The sequence below is a fragment of the Piliocolobus tephrosceles genome, chromosome 6 (assembly GCF_002776525.5).
Source record: "Piliocolobus tephrosceles isolate RC106 chromosome 6, ASM277652v3, whole genome shotgun sequence".
Lineage (NCBI taxonomy): Eukaryota > Metazoa > Chordata > Mammalia > Primates > Cercopithecidae > Piliocolobus > Piliocolobus tephrosceles.
Window position 1 is genome coordinate 38,210,387 of NC_045439.1, and position 19,277 is coordinate 38,229,663.

Consider the following 19,277-nt stretch of genomic DNA (forward strand, 5'->3'; position numbering starts at 1 on the left):
GTCCTTGTAAATGCTCCTGTTCCAGGCTCTGGTCTCTTATGAAGTCCAGCTGTATTTCATGCTGTGGGTTCTGTGAGAGTCTCCTGACTCCTTATGGTAAATTGTTTTGTTGCTGTTAAGCTAGTTTGAGTGGGTTTCAGTTATTTACAAATAAAAGATTTTTGGACCTGGCACGGTGGCTCATGCCTATAATCCCAGCACTTTGGGAGGGTAAGGCAGGAGGACTGCTTGAACCCAGGAGTTCGAGACCAGCTTGGGCAATATAGTGAGACCCCATCTCTTAAAAAACAAAAACAAAAACAAAACAAAAAAAACTAAAAAATTAGCCGAGTGTGGTGGCACATGCCTGTAGTCCCAGCTACTAAGGAGGTTGAGGTGGGAGGATTGCCTGAACCAAGGAGGTCAAGGCTGCAGTGAGCTGTGTGTCACTGCACTCCAGCCTGGGGGACAGAGTGAGATCCTGTCAAACAAAACAAAACAAATAAAAATTTCTAACCTAGGCAATAAGCAAGTGGTTAATTGAGGTTGAGCATCAGAACGCCCTGAAGAGGTTTTAAAAACACAAATATCCCTGCTCTGTCCCCAGGGATTCTGAGTCAGCAGGTCTGGGATATAGCCTAGGCAAGGGAAATTTTTAAAAGCCTCCACCTGAGAACTATGGCCCATGGAATGGAAATAGGTAGACAGCAGAAAGCTAGACAGCAAAGGAAAAAGGACATTTCAGATCAAAACAACCATGCCAATAGGGAAGAAAGAACCACAGGATGCAAGAGTACAGCCACTTCCACAAAGCTGCATGCTACAATGGCTAATTTTAGCATCTACTTTCACACTGAAAAACTGTGGTCAATTTTAGACATCTGTCTTGAAAAGAGATTTAAGTTCTGAGGGGGTACTTCAGGTTTAATTCATGTATCAATAAACTATCCACTGCAGCTTTAAATCTGAATAATTTTGGTACCTGAAAGCATCAAACCTTTTAAAAAAATTATTTAGCTGGACAATTATAGGTTGTGATGGGCTAGGATAGGCACCAATGAAAATAAGATGTGTGTGTGCGAAAGAGGCAATTATGTGGGAATTTGGTACACAGAAATTCTCCCCTGCACAGGAAGAAATTGAGTCCAAAAGTTGATTGTATTCATCTGACAGCAAGATTAACACTCAAATTATGGAATAAATTAGTAAGTAAACTACAAATGAAATCACCCTCTTACTAGTTGGACAAAGGGATTCATCTCAGTTAGAACATAGAACTTTTCTGAGGTCAATGAGAAAAATTACTGTAATGTTTGTTAAAAACATTTTTAAACAATCATAAAAAGGAAATGTAGAGTATTCTACCCTATATAAATGCATCTTTTAAGAACTACATTATTTGGTTAAAAGCACTGGGGACAAACAAAGAAATGGTTACCTCTCTTTCAAACCCTGGGAACGAATTCTCCACCATTGAATGGGTTGGTGTCTAAAAGCCACATCAGAATTATAGCATTAGTTTCAAGAAACTGATACAGAGAAAGAAAATCTGATTTGGGTCTTAGAACCCTCCACTGTTTAATAGATGCATTGGTGGCAAGTAGAATTCTGTCATCATTTTATATTAAGGTTCAAAGCACTTTTGTCAAAATTTAGGAATTTGGAGTGTAATTTGTTAAAAAACTTGAAGAATTTGCTTGCAATTGATTGGTGTGCATCAACATAGCAATCTATGTACTGGACAGTAAGACCCCCAGGGACTCAGTCCTCTACTTCTTTTGTCAACTAGATTGCTTCACTTCGTCCCATGGGTAGCCCCCATGTATACCAAAAGAGATGAATAAGTGTTGAGTGAAATATAATGAAAAGGAAATATAATCATTACCACACATTTATGACATCATTCTAGGCAAGTAAATGATCTTACCTTTTTGAAATTCTGCTTTCTTTATTGTAAAACCAAGACTCATCCAAGTTAAATACAAAGGAAGATATGACAGTTTTGAGAGATAAGTGGTTTAAAGCAAAAGATGGCAGAACCATAATTAAACATTCAGTTTCCTCAATAGTTTGTTCTCCAAATGATAGAATAACAGCTAACATTTGTTGAACACATTATATATCAGACATCATTCTCACATATTATTAACTCTTTTAACTCTCAGAATAACCTCTGAAATAGGTACTATTATTATTCTTACTTTTACAACTAAAGAAACTGTGGCACAGAAAGATTAAGTAACTTATCCAAGATAAAGCAGCTGGAAGTGGCAAAGCCAAGATATATATACCAATGCAAGTGTGGCTTCCGACAAGCCTTCTCTCGGCCTTTATGCTATACCGCTTCTTAAATGTAGTGACCACACAGACTTTCAATCTTTCCTTCCAGTCTCTTAAAGTATTGCTAACCTAATGGCTATTTCCAAAATACCAAACCTATGGTGGGTGCCTGATTGGCCACGGGGAAGGCTCTGTAGAACTTTCTGCTCTTGTTACTAGAAAATCAGTAGTTACAGATTCTAGCTCTAATGAAAATTAGCCAGGTGCATCTGAACAAGCCTCTCAAGGCCACAATTTCTTCATTTAAATAAAGAAATTCTATTAGATGATCCCCGAAGCTATTTTCCAACTCTGTGAAATGCTATGAAAAAAAGTAAAAGATTCCAAGTCTCTTCTACCATTCCCCACATTGTCAGACCTTATCAGCACTGCCTTCACCAAGCTTAAAACCAGATCCAGGAAGGTGAACTGGTTGCAGTGAAACCTGTTAGTATCATAGAGAAAGCCTGTTTAGGGACTGCAAAGATGCAAATCAGAAAATTACTGAGACTAAAGTATGCTGATTGTACTGATCAACTGAAAGAGTGGTTATCTTCTTTTTTAATGTTGAGAAAAATGTAAATGCAGAAAAGTACAGAGAAAAATATAACATATTTTCTGTTTATTTTTTCTTTTCTTTTCTTTCTTTTTTCTTTTTTGACACAGGGTCTCACTCTGTTGCCCAGGCTGGAGTGCAGTGGCACGATCTTGGCTCACTACAACTTCTGCCTCCCAGGTTCAACCGATTCTCCTGCCTCAGCCTCCCGAGTAGGTGGAATTACAGGCACCTGTCACCATGCCCAGCTAGTTTTTGTATTTTTAGTAGAGATGGGGTTTCACTATGTTGGCCAGGCTGGTCTCTAACTCCCTATCTCAAGTGATCTGCCTGCCCCGGCCCCACAAAATGCTGAGATTACAGATGTGAGCCACTGTGCCCGGCCAACATATTTTCTATATTTTCTTCAGTTCTTGTTTGATATATATATAAAATATATACGTGTGTGTGTGTATATATATCATTTGATAAGTAAACTATGCCAATCACATTTCTTCCTCCAGTGACAACCACTCTCAAGAATTTGGAGAGATTATCTGTGCCACCATGTTATGGAAGCACTATTCACAATGGCCAAGATATGGAATCAACTTAAAGGTTCATCAACAGATGAATGGATAAAGAAATTGTGGCCTATATGCACAATGGAATACAGCTGATGCTTGAACAACACAGGTTTGAACTGCAAGGTCCACTTACATGTGGATTTTTTCAATAAAGTTACTCCGACCTGTCTCTCCTACCTCCCACTCCACCTCCTCCACCTCTTCCACCTCTGCCACCTCTGAGACAGCAAGACCAACCCCTCCTGTTCTTTAGCCTACTCAATGTGTAGATGATGTGGGTGAAGACTTTTACAAAGATCCAGTTACATTTAATGAACGGTAAATATGTTTTCTCTTCCTTATGATGTTCTTAATATTTTCTTTTCTGTAGCTTATTTACTGTAAGAATACAGTATATAACATATATAATATACAAAGTATGTGTTGACTGTTTATGTTATCAGTAAGGCTTCCAGTCAACAGTAGGCTAATAAAGTTTTGGAGAAGCCAAAGGTATTTGTGGATTTCTGACTGCATGAGGATTAGCACCCTTCATCCCTGCATTTTTGTAGGGTCAACTCTACTATTCAGCCATAAAAAAGAATGAAATTCCACCATTTGTGACAATATGGATGAACCTGAAAGACATTATGTTAAATGAAATAAGCCAGGCACAGAAAACAAAATACCACATGATTTAACTTCTATGTGGAATTCAAAAAAGTTGATTACATAGAAGTAGAGAGTAGAATGGTGGTTACCAGAGGCTGGGGGTATAGTGGAGAGGGGGATGGGAAGATGTTGGTCAAAGGATACACAATTGCAATGAGACAGGAGGAATAAATTTCAAGAGACCTATGGTAGAGCAAGGTGTCTACAGTTCATGATATATTGCATTCTTGAAAAATGTAAAGAGTGGATGTTATATGCTCTTACCACAAAATGGTAACTATGTAAGGAATACGTTTGTTTAATTAGCTAGATTTAACCATTCTATAGTGTACGTGTACTTTAAAACATCATGTTGTATATAACATACAATGTTATCTATGAATTTTAAAAAGAAAAATTGGTGTTCATCCTTCTGGCCTTTTAAAAAAATAAAAATAAATATAGGCTTTGTTGTACATAATTTTACCTGTGAAGCAAAAGGTATCTCTAAGGCTCACAGCTAGAAGTGTAGATATTGGACTGCAGTGCTTGTGCCTGCAGTGCTTGTGCCTGCAGTGCTTGTGTCACATCAGACTAGAGGCTGCCAGATAGTTCTTCAAAGTGACTTTACCAATTTCCTCTTCCATTAGCAGTTGGAGTTCCTGTTTTCTTACATGCTTACCAAAATTTAGGGTTTTTGTTTTGGTTTGCCAAACTGATGGCTAAGAGTAGGATCTCATTTTTGTATTAATTTTTATTTCCTTAATGATTCGTAAAGTTGAATGCCCAAGTTTCTTCTAAAAATTACCAGTTTATATCCCTTGTCTATTTTTCTATTTTTTTTCTTATTGATTTGTAGGCATTCTTTACATATGACGATATGAAGATTCCTAACTTCTTAAAGCTAGAAGGTCCTAGGTTACAGGAGTCCCAGGATGGCCCCAACTGGGTCAAGGGGACACCAATCTGCTGAGTGGCTCTGTAGCAGGGCCTACATGCAGAGGCAGAAAGGGTGAGAGCATTCTATTCAGGGACCAGCTAACTGAATCCTCAGCTGGGTGGGTGGGTTGTGGACAGTGTCCTCTGGTTCTCTTTCGTCTACCTATCCATTGTCCTGGTCCCTCCACTATGATACACCTCTATTTCCCAGTCAGTAGGAAGGAGAAATACGAATCAGTCATTTCAGCATCACTGATAGAATCACAGAATGAAGGAGAAAAAGTCTGGACTCTAAAAACAGATTTCACATAGATGAGATGATTTAAAGATGTTTCTTCTCAGCTCACAAAATATTAAGGAACAGATGAAACTAAACTGAACTGGAATAAGAAAAAAATATTTATCTTTATTTCTCTCTCCACACTTCAGTTTTTTCTTCAGGGAAAGAGCAGGGAATAGTTTTGTTTTCTTTGCCCTATGGCTAACTAGAGACCGCCTAGAATTAGAAATACAACAGATGCAAAATCTTCTCTTCTGTGGGGTGAGTGAATATATAGTTATAAGCTCCTTCCCCAAGAGAACTTAGATCTTTTAACATGTAGGCCAGGAGGCTGCTCCATGGTGCTGTCCCAAACTTTCTCAGTAGTTAAGAGCCATGCACCCTATAGAGGTTTACAAAGAAAACAATACTATGAAAGGGAGCTTATTCTTTTTGGCTTTTCTTGAAATAATGATCTCTGTCAAGCCTCAACTGTTAAAATGAATTGTATTTTGATTAATTACCTTTATTCTGTTAAAAAAATAAATGAGCAAAGTATGTGTTTACATATGCAGAGATGTATAATATACATATGTGTGTGTGTGTGTATCTCATTTGTGTTTGTGTGTATATACCAAGAGTGAAAGAGCCAGCTGTTTTAGCCATTTATATTTGGGGGATGGGTGGGTAATACAGTAAGTTCTGTTGAAAGGAAATTATGGGAGAGAATCTGATATCCTGAATCTTTCAACAAGACAGGGTTCAGAGGGCAAGTGTGGAAATAAACTTAGAAACCAGCTTCTTGTTTCTAGATCGGTTTTTAAAAGTAAGCCTATAATGTGAACTCTCTTTGGAAGTCAGGTTTTTGCTGCTGATGGTTGGGGCTTTTTGTCTGCTTGCTTGCTTGCTTTTGTTTCTAAGTAATTTTTCTTGCATAATTCAGCTGGAAAATGTGTGTGAATGGGGTATTGTTAAGATTCCTTTCCATCAAAATCACCATATTCAGCAAACTCCAATACTTTCAATAACTAGTTTGCAGAACTGATATTCTTCTCTCTTCCCCGTTTTTCCCTGTAACTTGAAAACTACAAATATAGAAATTATCACTTGAATCTATGCAGGATAATTGATTGTAAAGTCAGACAACCTCTGTTATTAGCAGACTCACTTAAAAGCTGGAAACCCTCCTGGATAAATTACTTTTAAGTGACCATGTGGGCTCCATGAAGGGGAAATGACTGCCGGTGCAGAACACGCGGAATCTGTCTCAGCGATGTGGCCCAGGAAATTGCAGAACCCAGTTGTGGAGCTAATTAGTAGATATGTGGATGCATGAAAACTATAGTCACAGGGGCTTGTACTTACACAAAAGATCCTGACTTGCCACATAGCAGAACTCAGTGAAATGACCCAACTAGTACAGAAAGATGTGGAGCAACATATGGACTTCAGTTTTTTTTTCAACCTTTAAGTTTTAAATAAGTATAGATTCATTGAAACCACAATAATGCCAACACTATTGTTCTTTCTTTTCTTTTCTTTTCTTTTCTTTTCTTTCTTTCTTTCTTTTTTTTTTTTTTTTGAGACAGAGTCTCATTCTGTAGCCCAGGCTGGAGTGCAGTGGTGTGATCTTGGCTCACTGCAACCTCCGCCTCCCGGGTCCTGGTTCAAGCAATTCTCCTGCCTCAGCCTCCTGAGTAGCTAGGATTACAGGTATGTGCCACCATGCCCAGCTAATTTTTGTATTTTTAGTAGAGATGGGGTTTCACCATGTTACCCAGGCTGGTCTTGAACTCCTGACCTCATGATCTACCCGCCTTGGCCTCCCAAAGTGCTGGGATTACAGGCATGAGCCACAGTGCCCAGCTAGCTATTGCTCTTTAGAACAGCTTTTCCATGTATAAAACTAGAATTGTTTTTAAAACTATATTTTATATATATTTTATTTTTAAAATATAGTTTTCTGAGTCTTGGTTTGTAGTCTCTGGATCCAAAATTATACCAATTAAGTTGCAATAGGAAATATGCCAGATACATACTAGAGCTGACATTAAATGCTCCTGACTCAACATGGAACACTTAATTCTACCCCTCCAAACACAGTCACTAATACTAAGCTGTCCCATGATTTGCCTCACTTATCATATCTCGTTAATGAAGAAACTAACTGTGACTTGCTAATGGCTATACTGAAAGAGTAGAAAACAGAAAACCTGTATTATATTATTACTTTAATGTTAGTATTCCTTTGTTTTTGTTTTGATTTTTTTCTGATATGCTGTTTGTCTATATACAATATTTGCTTCTTCAAAGGCATGCTATGAGTGTTGGAAGTAACTCCTGGGTAGAATGACACCTAAGGCAAACCAGCCAGTGTTTCTTCATCTTACCTTTTAAGACATATAGCAAGTGGTTCCACAGTCTTTTGGTAAGTACATCCTCAACCTGGTCATCACAGAATCTTAGTGAAGAAAAATCTTAAAGGTCATCTAGTCCAATGTCACACCCAGTACAAGAATCCTATTTGCTTGAAAATATCCTTCCTTTGTATAAATGAAATGTCTAAGGCAATTTTCTCTTAATATACTCAGTGGAAGGGGGAAACATGTGGCCACCTTTTTCTTTATAAGAACTCTTTCTATACTTAAACACCATTTATTTTCTTCCTTCAATCTCCTTTTCTTTTAGTTAAATAGCTTACTTTCATCGCTCTTCAGAGATCTGATTTTCCATGCTTTTAATCATTTCAATTGCTTTCCACATCCTCTGAACATGCAGAAGCTCAACTTGGGCATGGCAGCTGAATGAGAGCTTTGCTAGTGCCTTATTAATGCCGAATATGGTGACTCAGTTTTTAATGCCAGGCTCTTGTTAACATAGCCTAGCATCATGTTAGATTTTGAAGTGTTTTTTTCTTTAACATAATTGATTCTTTACTTCAAACGTTTATGTTATCTATCTATCTATCTATCTATCTATCTATCTATCTATCTATCTATCTATCTATATATATTTTTGAGACGGAGTCTCGCTCTGTCGCCCAGGCTGGAGTGCAGTGGCATGATCTCGGCTCACTGCAACCTCCACCTCCTGGGTTCACACCACTCTTCTGCCTCAGCCTCCTGAGTAGCTGGGACCACAGGCGCGCAGCGCCATGCCCAGTTAATTTTTTCATACTTTTAGTAGAGACGGGGTTTCACCATGTTGGCCAGGATGGTCTCAATCTCCTGACCTCATGATCCACCCGCCTCAGCCTCCCAAAGTGCTGGGATTACAGGCATGAGCCACTGGGCACGGCCCAGAAAATATTTTTAACATTAACTTATTTAAAAGAAAAATCCTCAGATTATTTAGAATGATCTTTTTAAAGGCAAAAAGCAGACTCTACAGGGTTTTAGCAATATTTAATTACACATACCACACACAGTTATCAGTCCCAAGTTTCTTCCTTTACACATACAGAATTCTGTATGTATATTATCATGCTCTCTGGAACCAAAGAAAAGGAAAGGTACCTCTATAGATTTCTGGAATTCTTAGCTGAAGCTGACATTAGTATCTTTTTACTAGCTTGTAGCCTCCATGGGGCTGTGGATCCCAGAAGCTGAAATTCTCAGATGTGTTGGTATTTCACTCAGGAGTTTAGGTTATAAGTGACAGAGTACACATTCAAATTGACATAATAAGCCTGGGTGTGGTAGATTATGCCTGTAATCTCAGCACTTTGGGAGGCTAAGGCAGGAGGATGGCTTGAGGCCAGGAGTTTGAGACCAGATTGGGCATCACAGTGAGACCCCATCTCTACAAAACACAAAAAATTAGCTGGATGTGGTGGCATACACCTCTTGCCCTAGCTACTTGGGAAGCTAAGGTAGGAGGATCACTTGAGCCTAGGAGTGTGAAGTTATAGTGTGCTATGATCATGCCACTGCACTCCAGCCTGGGCAACAGCAAAAGACCCTGTCTCAAAAAATATATACATAAATACAACTAAAAAGTGACATAATAAACAAAATAACTGGTAGTGCTGGGGGTAGATTTAATGGGTCGTATGACCAAGGTGGCTGAACTTGAGTGGTCAAATGATGACGAGAATCAGTCTCTGTTCTTTCGACTCTTCCTTGCAGTGTGCTGGCAGTCTTAGGCAGGCTTCTCCAAAGTGGTGGCTACAGGCTTACACTGTACTAATTTAGTGACCCAAGCTTACAGAGGCTCCTCTTCCCCAGAAGGCTCGGCCAAATTCCTATGGTTGGATTCTCACATGCTCAGCTTCAGTTACGTATTCATTTCTAAACCAAGCACTGAAACTTGTTTGGTATGACCCAAGTTCAGAGCCAACCTCTAGAGGTGGAGGATGGGGTCAGCTCCATGTGAACCACATAGATGGAGAAGAAAAAAATTGAAGTTCTGTTTCCAAAAGCCAGGAGAGCTGGCCAGGGGAGAACACAGGGTTCTTCTATTCATAGCTCTGTCAGTGTCTCCTCGTGGCTGTCAAGGAATCCACAAATGGTATAGTCCGTGATATGGAGTACGGAATCACTAAAGGGTTGAAGAACAAATCCACGGGCTAGCTCTGTGACCAACAGCACAAGACTTCAAACACGTAAGAACAACAGAAGCACTGCCTAGCAGTGCACAGGAGAAAAGTTTGTTGGGTTGAAAGGAAAGGAGAGGTGGAGAAAGGGTTAAGAAGATACAGTACTTTCTGTGTAATTTCAGGGAGCAAAACCTAAGAATTAGAGAAATTGTTCCCATAGATCTAAGAAAAAGCATATATTTAAAGCCTGTAATGAGCATTTCTTTGTCCCCTGGTTCAGTAATGTTCTGATCGAAATTTTGCAGTGACTTTAAGGCAGCTTAGTAAAACAGGCAGAGTGGCCATAGAACAAGGCTGCATAAAGGTACATGAGGTATATAGGAAGGGAAGAAGGGACAGAGGGTTCCACAGGGAAGTGAGTGCCTATGGGGCTCTAGGCAGAGGTAGGTTAGCTGTTCCAGTAAATCACCTACCTTTTGACAGTGATTTAAAGGGTTTCTTGCTGAATGATAGTAAAATAAATACGTATTAGTGAATAACTAGAAGACAAAACCCTATTCTGAAACACAAATACTGTGCTGAAATGTACCAGGATCATGTTTACTAAGGCACAGTGATTAAATTTTAAATTCTAGTTTATTTTTCCTTTCATAGTCGAAGATATCCCTTTGTACTTATAAGTTGACTTTAATTTATGAATATTTATGCTGTGTTTTAATAATACCTTCTCAAAGATTAATACCTACTCATAGTGGTTAGAACTTGAAATAATGCCGGTGTGTTTACCTTTGGTTCCTTGCTGAATCTTAAGTTAATTATAAAAATACTTATAAGAAATAAAAATAACCTCATTGGGTAATATGAGCATTGATATTAAAAGCAAAAGGGAACCAGGAAATTTAGTTGGATTCCCAGAGGAGTCTTTGGCTGAGAAAGGTTTGGGAAGCACCACACTAGCTAGATGCCTCCAAGCGTAATATACTCTTGGCCTAAGCGTAGAAGGAGAAAGCAGTAGACAGAAAAAGGGGAAATGGAACAACTCTTTGTTTAAAAAAAAAAAATCTGAAGAATAGCATTTTTATTCTCTGTGTGCTCTGGAGGGAATTTATACACAATCCCTCATCCCTCCCCACCAAAAAAATGTGGTGGGAGGTCAAACTAATGACACTGAGAAAAATATCTGACATCATCAGATTGATGGTTTAAGAACTATGGCAGAAATACTTTAAATCTATTAAAATTTTAGTTTTCTAAAACAGATAAAATTAAGATACACACCCTTACCTCTAAAATCAAGTGTGAAACATGTTTGCTGGATATCTTCCTGTGTGCCCCTCTAGATTTACTCACAATCATTCTTCACCTCCTCTCTGCCCTGGGACCTGGCCTGTGTGTGTCACACCAACAGGACTCTCCTGGGTTGGGCCACTGGGGTGCACCAGCAGGAGATATGAAGGAGCAGAGTGATGTTGGGCTATGGGCTGGATGTGCCTCTTAATGGAAGGTCTCAGATCCTGCTAGGCAGTCTTTTCCACACAGCCCCCTCTATCTCCCGCTTCCAGAAACCAGCCTGTTCCCTCACCTTCTCAGTCTAGGGGCACTAATGGCGCCCCACTGTAATTAGCCTCGGAATACTGAAGTGCGCCATCTCTTTCCTGATGGCATCCTGGCTGATACAATATGTAATGTTTTAGGTTGAAAAAAATGTAGTTAGGTTATAGAAAAAGTTCTAGTGGCAACCTGTGCTCATTTTATGTCTACTCCTAACATTTACTACTATTTTTATTAGAGTTGAGTGTGGGCCAAGCCTAGGCAAAAGGAGGTTTATAATCAAAAGCCTTTAGTTCTCTGTTCATGATCTAGTCCTAGATACAGACTGGGCTGGAACAAGAACTACATGGCTTTTATTACATTGACACAAGCCTGTGTCTCCTCTTAACTTTCCTCAAACCCCTACATGTTCTTATAACCTGTCACCCTTTCTTTTCACTGGGTAGTAGTGGGGCAAATAGCACAGTGAGTAACAGTGTCCAGGACGGTACTAAACACACAGTAAGTTTACTTGGGGAAACATGTTTTACTTAAAGAATAATAATATGCCGGGCGCGGTGGCTCAAGCCTGTAATCCCAGCATTTTGGGAGGCCGAGACGGGCGGATCACAAGGTCAGGAGATCGAGACCATCCTGGCTAACCTGGTGAAACCCCGTCTCTACTAAAAAATACAAAAAACTAGCTGGGCGATATGGCGGGGGCCTGTAGTCCCAGCTACTCGGGAGGCTGAGGCAGGAGAATGGCGTAAACCCGGGAGGCGAAGCTTGCAGTGAGCTGAGATCCGGCCATTGTACTCTAGCCTGGGCGACAGAGAGAGACTCCATCTCAAAAAAAAAAAAAAAGAATAATAATATGATTCAATTGGTATTTAATAAAAGATGAAAATAAATTGTTACAACTAAGCACCTCAATAGCAAGAACCATGTCTCAATCATTTTTCCATTCCCCAGATCTAGCACAGTGCTTGATACTTCATAGAGAGCCATTAAAAAACACTCAGATAAATTACAGTGTTAAGTTCTAAGGTACAATAGGATGGTCAGTGCTATGGATGGCCACAGTTGTGTATACTGAGTGTACATTTATGCTTGGGTTCCCTTTCGCTCTTCTTAATAGAACATCATTGATGTCTCCCTTGGTGTGGTTTTAGCCTATTTTGGGTCATGGACTTCCCCTTTGAGAATGTGATGAAAATATACCTACACACCAAAAGATAAGTATAGGTCAAGGACTAAAGATAAAAAATACTCTTAATCAAGATGTTCTGCAAAATACTGAAGCAGACATCGTCCCTGTGCAATAAAAGGGCAGGGCACAAAGTACTCTATGAAAAATCTGAAGAAGTTCATTTCAGTTCAGACTTCACAAAAATATACCCTAGAGAAACCTACTTTCTTTATCCAAACCCCCAACTTCTGATAATGGGTACCTATGATGGTGGTTGTTGATAATGACAGCTCTCACTATAGGGTAGGCATTGTGCCAAGTGTTTTACATATTTTAATGTATTTAACCCTCAAAAACATATCTTAACTCATTTAATCCTTATTAGGTAGGTACTATTATCCTCATTTTAAACATGAAGAAGTTGGACACAAGGAGGATTAGCAGATTGCTCAAGATCATAAAAGTAGTTAGTGAAGGAGCCAGCATCAGACCCAGGTTGTCCCACTCAAAGGCTTGAGCTCATACCTGCTCCTAACTACCTCACTCCACTAATGGAATTTATTAGAACATACTTGTTGAGTAGCTAATGGAGTGTAAGCCACTGTGTTAGTTGCTGTGGGAGACTCAGAGACATATACAACAGAGTTTTCCCTGAAGAATGCATAAATGCTAGGGGAGGGGATAGGCAGATAAAGCCTCATTTGCATTAATAATACCACATGGTACAGGTGAGGAATAACTAGGGGAGAGCATCAGCACTACCGAAGTAAAGCATGAGTAGATAAGTCAAAAGCAGTCTGGGAGGTGATATAAACCTCCAGAGAAAAGGACACGTGAACAGGAATCCAGAGACTTTGAAAAACTAATGGTAGGGATGACAATTTGAAGGAACTAAGGGAAAAAATAGTCACATCCTGGAAAAAAACTTTATATTCAACATTAATATACAACATGAAACACAAAAGTTTATATCTTAAGTATATTATTTACGTAGCATAAAAGGAAAAAAGTTCTAGAGAGTTCTTTCATGTCATTAGAAGATGCCACTTGAAAGCCAGAGCACGTGCCGACTGAGCCCCGGCCAGTCCTGGTTCTTGATCTTGTCATGTGCTGGGCTGTGTGCCAGGTGACAGAGATAAAGAGATAGGGTACCTACCCTCAAGAAACATACAGTTTATTGAGAAAGAAAAACTACTGCGCAATTTACTATGAAATGTTTTGGTGCCCATGACAACAGGGGATGAATAGAGTCTATGAGATGAGGCCTGGATCAAGTGTCATCCCTGCCCAGATGTGCAGGTTGGGTATAGATGTTTTGTTCAACCTACTTGGGCTCAAATGGTCCATTCTAACACTGAATGGGCTTTAGAATGTAAAACAAGAGCTTACTTGAGAACCACCCAAACAGCACCATAAGTAAACTACATACCATTTATTAATATGCCAGGCACTTATACAATCAATTCTAGCATATACACCTGAGAGTGTGGCTTCATTTATGATCCTCTAAGAGGTTTAACTTTTTAGAGATTGGAGGTACCTGTCCTAGCTTTTATTCTCAGCTTCTTTTCCTGCTGTTCTTGGCTGTCTTGTAGCTTCTAAGGACTCACAATGGTATGCCCTGTTTAACAGGTCCTCTGGGCTCTTTCTGCATGCTCTCATGGAATCTGAATATCACGCTTGAAGGTGAAGCTTGAACTCCGGAAAAATGTCTCCACTCCCGCTTTCATTCTCTGTGTGTGAAGCATCTGTGCATCACTTTCTCTGATGCAGGGCTAGGTTTCCCCAGGAGTCTCACTCTGTCATCCAGAGTGGAGTGCAGTGGCGTGATCTCAGCTCACTGTAACCTCCGCCTCCCAGGTTCATGTGATTCTCTTGCCTCAGCTTCCTGAGTAGCTGGGATTACAGGTGCCTGCCACCACACCCAGCTAATAGCTTTTGTATTTCTAGTAGAGACGGGGTTTCACCATGTTGGTCAGGCTGGTTTTGAACTCCTGACCTCAAGTGATCCGCCTGCCTCGGCCTCTCAAAGTGCTAGGATTACAGGCCTGAGCCACCATACCTGGCTCCCAGTTCTTTCTTGTTTGTACTGTGCCTCCTGTCTGGATGGCCTCCCAGTTCCCTAAGGAACACCACCCTTAGCTGCCAAGGCCTCAGACTCAATGCCCAGTGATGTCACAAGTGGAGGCTCAGCCCAGGATCCAGTACGTAATAAGCACTCAGTAAAGGTTTGCTGAACGATGAAGGAACAAATAAATGAATGTTCACATCTTCAGGTCTCTAAGAAACCCTGCCCTCGGCCACTAGCAGCAGTGCCTGGCTGCCACAGACTGACTGTCCAGCCTGTAGCTAATATCAGTCTCATCCTGGATACTTCATCCCTACAATCTGCTCTCACTCCCAGATCCCATGGCCTCCCTGGGCGCTCCTATTTTTTGGGTCAGGAAGGCATATTTATTTTGTCCCTGTGTTCTCCTCGGGGGAAAAACAGCTCTGGGCTGAGTGCTGCTGGGAAGGCTGCCCCTAGAAATAAGAGATGTTTTCCCTCTGTGTATGTTCTTGCTTCACCTTTTGAAATTCTTATAGTCACGAATCTACTGGTCAAGTTTATTAACACTACACATCTAGCAAACATCTAACTGTCCCTTTTTAACCAATCATTCAAGGTGCTAGCTAAAAGCATTACTGGTAATTACACAAAGCTAATGCCTTAAGCTTTCTGATTGTAGGCAGCCCTCCTTTCACCTCACAGTCAAATGCCAGTAGACTCCCCAACATTCCCCTAACTTAAAGGTGGCTATCTCTACCCAGGCCCGTCTTAGCTTTTAGGTTCCTAATAGTCCAACACAAAGCAAGGAGACAATGGCCTTTCCACAGAGTGCATCTATGAGGCCTGGAGGGCAAGATTCTCTTAGGTGCCACTTAGCTCTAGGCCAACTTTTTCCTAATCTGCAAAAGCTCAAATCAGCCAATCAAAACACATGGATAGAGTACCACCTATGCACAAGGCATGGGAATGATACACAACCATCAGAAATGTAGGCCTCACTCCTCAAAAGAAGCTTATGAATGACAGAAAGACTTTTTAAATAAAAACCCAGCATTATAGGGCCACACATGCTGACAGTCAATATGAAGTAAAGGCAGTGAAAGCAATTGATACATGTGGAAGGAATGGGGAAGGAAATTTGGATGGCAGTTAAAATGGGAAATAATTGGTCAGTTTGGCCAAAATACAGGTGAGAAGAGATCCATCAAGCTGGACTAATTGTCAAAATCCATGAGTGAAATTACGGAACATGCTCTCTTATAGGCCTTCAAACTGCCAGTCGGATTTATTTTGGACCCCTTCAAGATATCATACAGAAGTTGAACATAGTTCTTCATGCATGAATTAAAAGAAAAACACTATTATTATTTCTTCCTTCATTTTACACATTTATTTGATCTAGTGCTTACTACATGCTAAGCACTGCTCTAAGTATATTGTACATATTAAGTCATTGTGTTGGGCGCAGTGGCTATGCCTATAATCCCAGCACTTCTGGAGGCCAAGGCAGGTGGATCCCTTGAGCTCAGGAGTTTGAGACCAGCCTGGGCAACATGGTGAAACTCCACCTTTACCAAAAATACAAAAATTAGCCAGGTGTGGTCCCAGCTACTCAGGAGGCTGAAGTGGGAAGATAACTGGAGCCTGGGAAATGGAAGCTGCAATGAGCTAAGCCGCGATCGCACTACCGTACTCCAGCCTGGATGACAGAGCGAGACCCTGTCTCAAAAAAATAAATACATTAATTTTAAAAAATTAAAAATTAACTAATTGAATCCTCATAGCAACAATGTGAGGTCAGAATGATTATTTTGCCTGTTTTACAGAAAGGGTACTTTTATAGAAATGCTGCTATTTGCTAAGCCCCTAAGAGGCAACAAAATGCTAAGAGCAGAGACTCATCAATGATGTCTTCCCAGAGCTTCTTTAGAAATCTTCCAAGTCTATCACTTACTAAATTGTTTCTGGAAGCCCCTGTGGCACCAGCATTCCACACCCAAAAGGAGAGAATCAAAACCTTTGCAAGCTTGCGGAGTGTATAAATTGGCTAAATTAGACCCGAAGTGGGAAGGTGGGTTAGAAAAGGATAGGGGAATGTGAGGACGGAGAATAAAAGGGGAGTGGGCGGCTGGGCTGCCCTAGTCTTGCAGTACGGAGCAAGATTCCTTTTTTCAGATGTGTAGGGCTAAGAGAGAAGATCATAACATTATACCTCTTATTATGGCTTTTTTCCCCCTAGTTTTACTTTTTTTGGGGAGTGGGGTTTAAATTTCCTTTTAGAATTGGATAGGCTTGATTTTAAAAACCGTGAGAAGTTAGTGGTTAAAGGAAACAGGAAGTAGGAGAAATGTGGCACAATGGGGACTTGGAGACAGATGAGGAGAGTGCAGAGGAAAAGAAAAGAGGAGGTTTGCTATACTTCTGCAGGGGGAAAAGAAACACGAGAGATGTGTTGAGAGTTGGAGGAGAAAGGCTGGGAAAGCTTTTAACCAGAAAGAGGCAGTGTTCTAGTGTGATCCTATGAAAGCAACTCTTCCAGACCTTTGGATCCATAACCCACAGCATAAGAAATGCTATTGGGATACTTGGTAGACCACACCCATAGAGCTATTTCACACTGAACAACTGTGGCCACAGCCGATGATGGGATGGCAGGGCTAATTTCATAAACTTTCCCAGTTGGACCAAGTAAAACTTCTTATTTAATGAGATCAAAATGCTGACAAATCATTTTATAGAGGGAGTGAGCCAGGAGGAATACGTGTTGGTTCTAAAAGAAAATGGGTGTTGGGCAGTATATTTTTGTTACTTCTTAACCAAGAGGAAAGCAAGGAGGAGGAAGAGAGGGGCAAGGCCTTTTGCCTTTGGCAGGCAGTAGGCTGAGTACTACAGCAGCGCTGCAGAGTTAAAACAGCCATCTTGGAACAATCATTTGACTCCTATGTAAGCTCATCTCAAAGCTGTTAGCTATTTACAGTCTAAGCCTTGAGAGTCTCCTCAGGCTCTTTAAAGATATTGAAATGATGACACATTTTAATATGTCAAATTTAATATTACAAAAATGTTGTAATAAAGTTTCAGGGCTTTCTTTCCCCATTGGTTTAATCATATGCATATAAAACAGGAGGCATCCAAAGTTAACATCTTCTAGTGCCCAGATTTTTGTGTCTACTGCACTGCTGTGTGATACACATGGACAAAGATTCTCTAAGGCCAGTTTCAGAACAATCCAGCCAATAAAGAACAAGGAGAGAAGGGGATGATTCCAATATCAAGCCAAACTGGGGCCTTGGGGAGGCAGAGGAGAAGTGGAGAATCCGAGTGCACCACATGCAGTAGTACAGTGGTTACTGAAGGGGTTTTGGAGTCAGACTGATTTGAATGCTTATCCCACTTCTGCCTTTCAATAGCTCTGTGACCTGCAGAAAGTTACTCAACCTCTCTGGGTTTTTATTTCCTCATCTGTAAAATGGAGATAACAGTATCTGTCTCATAGGGTTGTTAGAAGGCAGTATGAACTCATGTAGGTAGTGCAGGTAAGGCACTGGCACATATTAAGCACTCAGTAAACGATAGCTATTATTCTCAGAGCCATGTCTGGTGAGACTCCACTTCTCTGGGCTAGACAGACATTTTACAGAAGAATTCAAAAGGGTGTGCAGCTACCCTAAAGAAGCTAAGCACTTTAGATTTCAAAGGGAGCCTCAGTTCTGACCTAATCCTCTGAGTTAAAGCTGGAATACAGAAGCATCCAGGTGATCTACAAGGTGTAACTCTGAGCTACAGCAGACCTAGGTGGGCCATTCCCAATAGAATTGGATCCCCAGAGCTGGCTACAGGAAGATAAAGGAATGAGAAAGGACTCCCTTCACTTGGTATCACTGGACTTGATTCTATTTTCACAGTTTTATCTCATATATTGTTTTGTTTAGGTTTAAAATTGATAGTGATTTTCATTAATCATAAAAGCTCCCAGGCTCCTTGGACAGTTTTTTTATTGAAGTAACAAAGCATTGCAGATTTGGCAAAAAGAAATACAGGGCTCAGTTAAATTTAAATTTCAGGTAAACAATGAATAATTTTAAAGTATGAGTAGGTCCCAGTACAATATTTTAGATGTACTTATACAAAAATTGTTGTTTATCTAAAATTCTAATTTAACTGGACATCCTGGAATTTTTTGGGAACCCTAACCAGTGGCCAAGAACTTGCCCTTTCTAACATGCAGAGTGGCAAAGCAGTCACCAAAACAACAACAAAAACTCCTCCGTTTCCAGGGCTGTTACTTCTCAACAAATGCAGCACTAAATTCTCAGGCTTTTTGTTTGTTTGTTTTGTAAAGATCATTTTCCTACAGAGAAGTTTTTTTTTAAGCATCTCACAGTCTAGAGAAAAAATAACAATGGGATGGGACTTCCCCTCTGATGGCATTTAAATAATTACTGGTTGGCTGACGTTTAAGACATGATACTTGTAAGAGTACTGACCCCTTGCTTTTTTAGCTTTTCTAGCCAAGGCCAATAGGTTAAGTTATGTTCTTCCAAAAATGTCTCTTCTTTATTCTTCATGAAAAAAATACACATACAGAAAGTATGTTCCCCCAAATGAAACAGCATTTTCTTTGGCAGGTTCAATGCCACTAAATACTAGGAAATTAACCTTCAGGGCTTAAGGGGCAAGGCCCAACAGTGCTGGCTATTGTCTCCAGCTACAGCTGCAGCCT

General features: G+C 40.2%; 1 protein-coding gene across 8 annotated transcripts in view; it reads right to left on the minus strand.

Annotated features, from left to right (window-relative positions):
- RAD51B (RAD51 paralog B) overlaps positions 1-19,277 on the minus strand; it is a 776,005-nt gene that overhangs the window by 274,131 nt on the left and 482,597 nt on the right. The gene's annotated exons all lie outside the window — the stretch shown is intronic.